Below are 9732 nucleotides of genomic sequence, written 5' to 3'. Positions count from 1 at the left end.
CATGCTAACGGATGAGACCAGGCCCCCTCCTTGCACTCCATGTGTCTGGGGCGGTGGCTCTCTGCTGGTTACGCCGTGAACGTAGCGTGAAGGAACCACGTCGGCACCGTGTTCAGATAACTAAGGGCTTATCTGCAGTGCTGCACTGGTACGGCTCCAGCTCTGTAGCACTTAGTGAAGACACAGGCTGCGTCGCCGGGAGAGCTTCTCCCATTGGCACAGCGAGGCCACCTCTCCGGGAGGCAGGAGCTATGTGGACGGGAGAAGCTGTCCTGTTGACATAGCGCTGTCTACACAGGGCGTTAGGTCGGTATAATTGCGTCACACCGGGATGTGGATTTCCCACACCCCCGAACAACGTCGTTACACCGATGGTTAGATGGGTACACTGACTGTTCACAACGTGCCAGGCCTAGCTACATACACACACTGCTGTGCTTCCGGGTGTCTAGGCTCAGACCACAGACAGCACGGCTAGAGGGCTCACCAGCTATTTAAAGGGATAATACCTGATTCCTCTATACCACTACATGGGAGCAGTGGGAACCACGGACGGGAAAAATTGAGCTTTGTTCCACCATGGCTGCCACCCCATCCTCCCCTGGGACTCTGGGATCCACCATGACACGACTGGGCCTTGACAGGCCTGAGTCTGAAAGGCGTCCTGACCAGACCAGGCCAGAGAGTGGGAATCAGTGAAACTGCTCCCGGCTTCAGCAAATCCTGAACACCACTTGGGATGTGAGGCTTGGGGTCCTGCTCCCTCGTGCGTCACCTTCCTTCCCCACTTTCTTTCTCCTCAGTCCAACCACTCTTGTTGCCTCTGTTGAACAAGGGGTAGCCAGCCAAGATGGCACCACCTTCTGCCACACTGCTGTGAGCCTCTGACTGGGAAGGGCAATGCCGTAAGCGCCATGAGCCCAGTCATGGTTTGCCAGGCTTCACCACGAGGCTGCAAGTGGAAGGCAGCCCCAGAGACAGAAGGGAGAGGGTCTGCCACTTTTGCTCACATTGAGCAGCACCTCCATTCATGAGTAGTTCCACTGAAATCAATGGGACGGGCCTCCGCATCTGGTCCATACTGCGCAGAAAGGTCAGTCCATACCCCTTCCCTTCTCCCTAGCTGGGAGGACCCCACGACACCGTTTACAGAGTCCTGAGGGGTCTCGTGGGACATTCGGAGCTGCAGCTGCCTTGTATAGAGCGAGGTCCATGTGTGGGAGTGAGGTCACCGAACATTCAATATTCTTGTGCTGCTCTCCCCGCTAGACAAGAATTCAGGGGTGATGAGGTCACAGGAGCAGATGAAATGGTCGCTCTTGCCTTAACAAAACTGCTCAGTAGCTCAGAAGCTGCTTTAGCAAAACGAGTGGCACTGAGGTACTAGCGACATGGACCCTGAACTTGTGCTCTCCGGAGCAGCTCCCATGCTCCCTGCAGTTCTCTCCCTAGAACAGGAGCAACCCGCTTTCTGCCCCTTTGCTGCTGTGCCCGTGAGCCGGGGTTCGGAGTGGGACATCAGTCAGCCTGCCTGGGGCCCGCCCCCTCTCCCCCTGAGTCTCTCCAGCTGGGCAGGGTGCGGGGAGCTCACTTTCTCACTGCCTCAAAGCATTTCCTGCAGGTGAAGGGCTAGTGGGGTCTGGGCAGCCACGGGGCACGTCTCTCCACGCTGAGCAAGGCAATGCAAGCTGGGAAACCTGGGATCTAAAGCCATTCCCACTGAACTCCTTGGGCCGGAGTCTCACTTACACTGAAGCCCCTTGACACCACTCTTCTATTTACATGCTTCTTAAGGCTGTTTGCACTGCCCCAAAGGTGGTTAAGAAGGCTTAGTGTTCATAAGAATCAGGCCCGTTGACTTTAATGTGGGTTGGATCAGGACCCTGGTGGTTAACCGTATTGATAAAGTATCCATGCCTGCATTTGGTCAGGGGAAGGAGTGCAAGACAACTGTACGCAAAGGCCCTGGATCAACACGGAATGCAAAGAAAAGGGGAGGAGGCAAAAATCTTTCTGCGCAAAGCAGAGAACCCTTAAAATGCTAATTAGAGCTGAATAATGTCTGCCACAGACCAGGGGCTGCTTCTGACTTCAGACGAATGGGGGCCTCGCTGTTCACGTTTCCCATTACAGCCCGGAAGTGCCGCTCTAGGTAGGGGTACGTCAGCAGTATTTCAATTACCAGCCCTGCTTTTCGGCTGTAAAGCTTTGCGCTGGGGTGATACGTGGGATCTAATTTGTCATGCTGCAAATTACTTTTTGAACCTATAAGATAATCCATTTGGCTCTAAGTGGTGGGAATGAAAAAGGACAAGGCTCCATTCACCATGTGCCAGGTGAACGGGGCCTGGATCCTGAAAGATGTATATTGCATACAGCGCAGCGTGGAGAACCAGTCCCTCCGAAGAGCTGTTCCTGGCATCAGGCACATAAAAGTAACAGATGCTTAAAAGAAACCTGCCTAAATACATATTTGCTGTTAACTGTGGGCTCCGTTGGAAGCATTATGTCTTCTGGAGAAATAGGTGCTTGCTCAAGACAAACCGTACCATTTCACGTGAAGATAGCAGGCTAGATTCTGCTCTCAGTTACACCTGTGTACATTCAGCGTCACTCAGGCCAGCAAATGGGTTTACTCCAGATTTACACCATTCTCAATGAGAGCAGAATCTAGCTTATCTATTTTATAACCATCCAAGGACACTTTCCTTCTTTTCTTACAGATTTCTGTAAATAAAGACACCAAATGATGTTCGACTAAGATGAAAAGTGGCACAAAAGAAGGAACGGTAACAAAGTCCAAAGTAAGGCTGACACGCTGACCGTGATGCCCACAGTATCTTTTTTACACAACTGTGTAAGGTTGGAAACTGCATCATGAGGCCACCCAATCCAGGCTTGGTCAATTTACACCTTTATTCATAAATGTTCAGACAGAATTATTGTCCCTTATAGTTTCTGATGACATAATATGATAGACAATAAACAAATAAGACGGAACAGGTAGGAGCTCAAGTAACCGAGTTCTGGGGGACTGGGAAGTTCTCCTGAACTTCAAGATGGTCTCTGGCCTCCAAGCTGGTGTTCTCCTGTAGTCTCTCATCTGCTATTTCCCTGACTTGGGTCTTGCTTCCTTGGTTTCTTATTTCTTTCCATATTACACAGTCATTAGATTTCCTCCAGTCAACCTTATGTAGCATGACGCATACCCAGTTGTATATTCACCCCAAACTTTCATAATTTGTTTTTTGTGCTCCAGGCTATGTTGTTATAAATCATTAGCATTACATCAGCATTAAACATAGCCCTTATTTTCTGCCATTCAGAAATTTCCTTTATGTTTTGACGTCATTGTTCAGTGTATGTGGATCATCAGAACCTTTAATTGCTATTAAATCAGAATAGGAGAGTTATGGGAACAATATGACCTGACCTTAGTGTCAGCATTTTATTATCTTTTCCACACAGCGTCTTCATAGAATCATAGGACTGGAAAGGGACTCGAGAGGTCGTCTAGTCCAGCCCCCTGCACTCAAGGCAGGACTGAGTATTATCTAGACCACCCCTGACAGGTGTTTGTCTAACCTGCTCTTAAAAATCTCCAGTGTTGGAGATTCCACAACCTCCCTGGGCAATTTATTCCAGCGCTTAATTCAGGGGGACTATTTTGCTTAAAGTCTAATATCATGCTTATAAATCAGTAAAAAAAACCTGGTTGGTTTGCCTGTTGTATTTTGAGGTGCTTTTTATTTTGCAGCCTTGATATTCAGTTTTTTCCCCAACAGCTGCATCAGACTTGAATACTGCGTCAGCTGTCCCTTTGACATTGTTTGCTCCCCTGGCCCCTCTTATTTCCTATGTAACAAACTCCACAAGTGTTCCCGGCACGGGAGAGCCAAGCTCAGAGGGTGGACAATGGTGTAAATTAGACCAGCCCCTCACACTAACTTAGCTTCAGCTTGAACAGTGGTTCAACCACATTATAAAGTCACTGAGCGTCTCACAGAGAAATATTGCTTTATTTCTCTGCTGTAATTTGGGGCCTTACCCTGCGAAGTTTTACGTAGGCAAGTAACCCAATGACTTCAGTAGTAATATTTATGTAACGGCAAGTATGTGATCATATCTATCATCTGTTGCAATTCCTACGTGAACTACTTTTAAACTGAGCAGTAAAGAGGCACATGAGATTCTGGGATAGGTCATACATCTTTCTGGGTTTATATGTTGAGAAAGAAATTAGGTGGAGAACAGCTAAGTATGAATAAAAGGCCAAAAGGAGGAATGAAGTAAACAAATGAATTAGCAACGTTTGAGCAAGATAATTATGACGTATCCCTTTGTGTGCACATGGATATTTTTGTCAGTACAAACCTGAGCTTCCATGTGAATAACCACACAGACTTCCTTGTTCTTGTGGTTTGTTCTGATCCGCTGAGGTGTGTGTAGTTGATTTAACATTTACTAGACCGGCAGCACAATGCACATGGAAAGTGTTTGTGGTGATTCACAGAGGGGATGGGCTGTACCATGGACTCAACCCAGTGGATCACTGGACTTACAAGCGTTAGTCAGAAGGTGTCCTGTCCTCTCTCTGACAATACCCCATTTGGAACGCAGCCTTCAGAGAGTAAAGAGACCTGTCGGACGGTTTCCCTGGTATGTACATTTGAATTAAGGCCACAAAAGAGCTCTGATACCTTTGTGTTGCTGGAAAAATGCCCAGAAAGAGTGGTTTTTTAAGTACAGTATAACTAAAATAATAGATTTTTGTCCTCTATTTTGGTGACCATTGTAGACGTTTTTTACAATTCAATCTGGCTCAAGCAAGGGTGATTTCAGTAGCTCGATGTAAAATAAAACACAGCTAGCAGCAACCATTTGGGACAGCATATTTATTTATTTTCCCTTATTTATCATCCCTTATTTATTATCCCTTCTTATAATATGGGGAAGCTGAGAGAGAAATCGGATTAGCTGGTGTACTTTTACAGTCTATAACCTGGGGACAGGTTTCCTTCTTTCCACTCCTCACTCTGTTCTTACTCTTCTTTATTTCTATGTATCTGGTTTTTCAAAGGAAAATTTTCCAGCCAGGGTACTTGTACAACACTATTTGTGGCAAAAGTTAGTTTTAAAGCCCTGAGCCATTTCAGTTTCTGCATGTCCATTGACTAACTGGAGATAGAACCTGTTGTCTGATGTGTGTTCTGTGCCAAATGTCTTTATTGTTTACTAATATCAGAATATCACTAGAAGTATTTCTGAAAGAAACAGGATTTTTTTAGTACCAGTGCCAAATGCTGTGGCTAATTAAAATGTAATGTTTATGGCTAGTCTAAGGGCCAGCTGAGTATTGGTTGGTTGTTTTTTGATAGCGCCTGAAGAGATCGTTCTCGGATCAGACCTCCACAGAACTACACCCTGTACACACATGGAACAGACAGCTTACAATTTCAGCACATGACAAGGAAACAGGCAGAGAGAAACAACCAATTAGAGGAGTTGAAGAAGACAAGGTACATGATCGCAAAAAGAAAAGGAGGACTTGTGGCACCTTAGAGACTAACCAATTTATTTGAGCATGAGCTTTCGTGAGCTACAGCTCACTTCATCGGATGCATACCGTGGAAAATACAGAAGATGTTCTTATACATACAAACCATGAAAAAATGGGTGTTTACCACTACACAAGATTTTCTCTCCCCCCACCCCACTCTCCTGCTGGTAATAGCTTATCTAAAGTGATCACTCTCCTTACAATGTGTATGATAATCAAGTTGGGCCATTTCCAGCATTTCCATTTCCGGGGGTGGGGTGGGGAGAAAACCTGGATTTGTGCTGGAAATGGCCCACCTTGATTATCATACACATTGTAAGGAGAGTGATCACTTTAGATAAGCTATTACCAGCAGGAGAGTGGGGAGGGGGGAGAGAAAACCTTTTGTAATGGTAAACACCCATTTTTTCATGGTTTGTATGTATAAGAACATCTTCTGTATTTTCCACAGTATGCATCCGATGAAGTGAGCTGTAGCTCACGAAAGCTCATGTTACTAAACATGGAGCTATCAGGTATGAGAGCCAGCTGCAGTTTGCTGACACTTTGCGTCAGGTTCCTTTATCTCTCTATTTGCCTTGGTTTCCCACCTCTTCATTTCCTCCTTTTTATTGTGCTCACAGTGTTCATTGCTCTTTGATATTTGTTTTCTTAGCCCGCTGTGGTGGCTGTGCTGGGGATTGCAGTAGAACAGGTTCTTCCTATTGACCTGCCTCTTGCTTTATCTCCGAGCCTGATAAACTTAGGGGAGATCCTGGAAGGTGGGTGTGGGGTGCCATAGGAACACAGCAGCTGCCAGATTGGGTCAGAGCCAAGGATCACCTAGGCTGGTAGATGGTCTCTGATGGTGGCCAGCACTAGCTGCTTCACAGGAAGGTGCAAGAACCCTGCAGCAGGCAGCTCTGGGAGAAATCTGCTGCCAGGGAAAATTCTCTCCCAAGCCCCAGTAATTAGTGGCTGGCTTATGCTTGGAGTGTCAGATTTCATGTCTGATCCCTGACGCGGGAGGGTTTTTTAGCATGTACCATTCTAATTCTGGGTATTCTTGCTATCCATAGAAATGTCCAGTCCTTTTGTGAATCCCGCTGAGCTCTGGGACAGTGCCGGAGGGACTGACGTAATTTTACTTTACCTCCAGGCCCTGCTGCAGGGCTTGATGAAACTCACTGTGAGGCTGAGTTCATGGTGGTTTGGATATTGATTCTGTGATGGGCACTGAAACTGGACAAAAGGCTGAAAATCAAGGATAATAAGACAATAGGCCAGATTCTCAGCCGCTGGGAATCGCATAGCTCCAGCTGCAGTCAGTGGAATTCAAGATCTAGCCCAGTGTCGTGGAGCTGGGGATAGTTGTCTAGTGGGGCCTGGCAGACCTTCTGTTGAGTCCTGTCACTTGTAGGCGATCCCATTAGGCCCTGTCTGCCGACCCCGTCTTCCCTGAACCAGCTGACCAGCCACATCAGGGTCAGAGAGGAACAGCAGGACAGAGGAACTGGACCCAGCACAGAGAGAACCCAGCAGAGCAGGTGGTATTGGAAGCCATGGCCGGTGCTCCATTCCCTCAATGGCCCCGTCACCACCATAGAGAACAGTGGGTCCCAGATGCATTGTCCAGCGCGAGTCTCCCAGTGAGCAGTTCTCCAGCACAGCGGGCACCAGGATGAGCAGGGTTCTAAGCCAGGTGAGGCGGGCTGGGACCTAGCCCATCCAGGCGAGTTCCTGGAAAGAGGCGTATTTAGAATAGCTCTGGTAAACGGGCTGCCCCACAGCAGGAAGGGTTCCTGCCACTTTCAAGCTGCAAATTCACCAGAGGCACCTGCACTTCTTGGGGCACGTTAGTACCCGTACCCTGCTCTAGAGGGGCAGGAATCCCCTCACTCATCAGCCTCACCCTTCAGGACCAGCCCACAACAACTAAGAGAGGAGAGAAGGGCAGGGCCAACCTAAAACTGCACTGTGCAGTGGGCAGGGACGGAGCCAGGCCATCATCTGTGTGGTGTTGACCCTGGTGGCCCCTGAGCCTTCACCCTTGCCACCTCCAGGAGCCTTCACCCTGCCTGCCCCTTACTCCGGGAAAGCCACAGAGAGTGCAGTGGGCTTCCAGACCCTATCCCAGCTCTGGGCCAGATGCTCAGCAGGAGTAGGCAGGCACTGCTCCATTGACTTCAGCTAGAGCTGTGCTGATTTACACCCGCTGTGGATCTAGCTGTTTGGCTCTGAACTAAAGATCCAGGGACCAGCCTTTAACCCTGACAACTTATCACTGAGTAACTATTTACCTACAACAGCTTTGAATTCTTCAAATGACTGACAACAGTAAGCCTTTGGCCCAATATTTGTATGAGTTGAACAGTAAAAAAAAAAGAAAGAAAAGAAAAAAGCCATCTCGCAGGTGGCATTTGCCTATGGACTAGCCCAGCTAATCACATTCCCCCTACCCTTATCACGGGTAAAAGTACATTTATTCCCTGTCATAAAACAATCCAGCCCCAGTCCTCTTATCAAATTAGTTTTGATGCATTTGGTTAAGTTTTGCCTTATAAATGTCAGTATTTCACCTCCTTGGCGTTCTACAACTCAAAAGAGCCTGGGATTGACTGGGCCAGGAAGTCTCCTTAGAGACCCATTTGTCAGCCGGGGTTTTCCACACTTCTGCCAAGCAGGATTGCATCTCCCCTCCTTGACTTGCAAGAAGGAAAAAGGTTTAAACTGACCACCCTGAACATCCTCACAGAGAACAGTGATACTAAGGCTGGAGGGGGACTGCTGGGGAAGATGCTGCCTCGTCTTAAATACACAGCTAAGGCATGAACTCAGGCTCACTCATCTGCCTGCTTCTCTGAACTGCCCGGTATTTTTGAAGTCAAAACAAATACATTTTGCAAATGCTCTGAACAAAACAATGATCGTTTCAAAGCAAATTGTATCTATCTGTTCAGCTAGAAGGCACGGTGTCGGATCCTCAGCAGGGGGGAATTGGCACGGCTGCATTAAAATCAATGGAGCATTGCTGATTTACATCAGTTCAGGGGCTGGCCTAATTTTTTTCCAAAGCTGCATAGCGAATGTGAGAGACAATTCAGGATGTAGGTCTGTCTTTTGTCTGTGCTACTTTTCTTTTGATCTCTTTGAAGGGAAAATCCTCAACTTCCATGTTTTGGTCAGCTCAGTAGCTAGAAATGTCTATTGCCACGAGTGTGTATGTGAGCATGTATCTGAAACCAAGTGGCTGAGCTGAGGTCATCAGCCTGCCAGAAGAGAGAGAAAAGTGCAGCAGTGAAATGAAAAGGAAAAAAGAGAGAGCAGTGTTTTCCTTGGGAAACTAACCTGAGTTTTCCTCCACTATTGGGAGGAGAATGTGAACATTCATAAACTGGAAAGTACTGAATCTCTGAAGCCCTCTCTGTGGCAGTTTAATACAAGACAGGACACGGCTTTAGGCAAGCAAGCAGGCTGGTTTGCTGACTGGATTGCTTTTGTTAGCTTATTTATTTATTTATTTATTTATTTATTTGCGCATTATATATTTTGACCGCAAAAGGCATTAACAAAGGAAATAATATGATTTTGATTAATATTTTTATTTACTAGTTTTTATTTATTATAATTTTTGTTTTTAGGCCTTGAGCCTAGTTTAAGGAAGCTTTTTATGGTTTATGTTTTTTAATTGACTTTTTAATGGTTCATGTTCCCATGGTCCGTGTCCTTGGACAGAGCAATGTGTGCATCGCTCCTACACAACAATCAGGGTGTGCCCTGACTATTTCCAGGTGCATGAATGCTACATGAACCCTTCACCTCTTTAAGAATATGTGCATTTCATGAAATTTCTCTCCTAAGGACTGACTGCTGCAAACAATATCTTCGAAAGATCCAAGATCTAACAGGTAGAGAGTTTCCTTTAATGTTAGTATCTGACAGGGGTCCTGTAAAGGAGGAAAAGTGTTGCCTGGATAATGTTTATTAAGAAATAGATTTGTTCTTGGAAAGGGTTTAATTGTTGAGCCAAACAATCTGTACATTTCACCCCCCACCGTCTTCCACAACTTCTTCCTTTCTACTCTCTCTCTGGCTAGTTGCTTCCTCTTCCATTGCTTTTCAGTGGATCTTCCAAAATCAATCCACACAATTAAAAGGGAACATCACAGAAATAGTGGGATGAAATGATCCCT

The 9732-nt window shown here is 46.5% G+C and overlaps 1 protein-coding gene across 2 annotated transcripts in view; it reads left to right on the top strand.

The window, feature by feature from the left end:
* Nucleotides 1–5386: 5386 nt before the first annotated feature.
* FAM3D (FAM3 metabolism regulating signaling molecule D) overlaps nucleotides 5387–9732 on the top strand; it is a 28466-nt gene continuing 24120 nt past the window's right edge. For both annotated transcript variants that reach the window (XM_073350920.2, XM_073350919.2), the window contains exons 1-2: nucleotides 5387–5519; nucleotides 9401–9447. The gene's annotated coding sequence lies outside the window, so the exon portion shown is untranslated. The remainder of the gene's footprint in view (nucleotides 5520–9400; nucleotides 9448–9732) is intronic.

This window comes from Lepidochelys kempii, chromosome 7 (assembly GCF_965140285.1).
Source record: "Lepidochelys kempii isolate rLepKem1 chromosome 7, rLepKem1.hap1, whole genome shotgun sequence".
NCBI classification, from domain to species: domain Eukaryota; kingdom Metazoa; phylum Chordata; order Testudines; family Cheloniidae; genus Lepidochelys; species Lepidochelys kempii.
The sequence above is the reverse complement of the archived record's forward strand: the minus strand, read 5'-3'. Positions and strand labels throughout refer to the sequence as shown.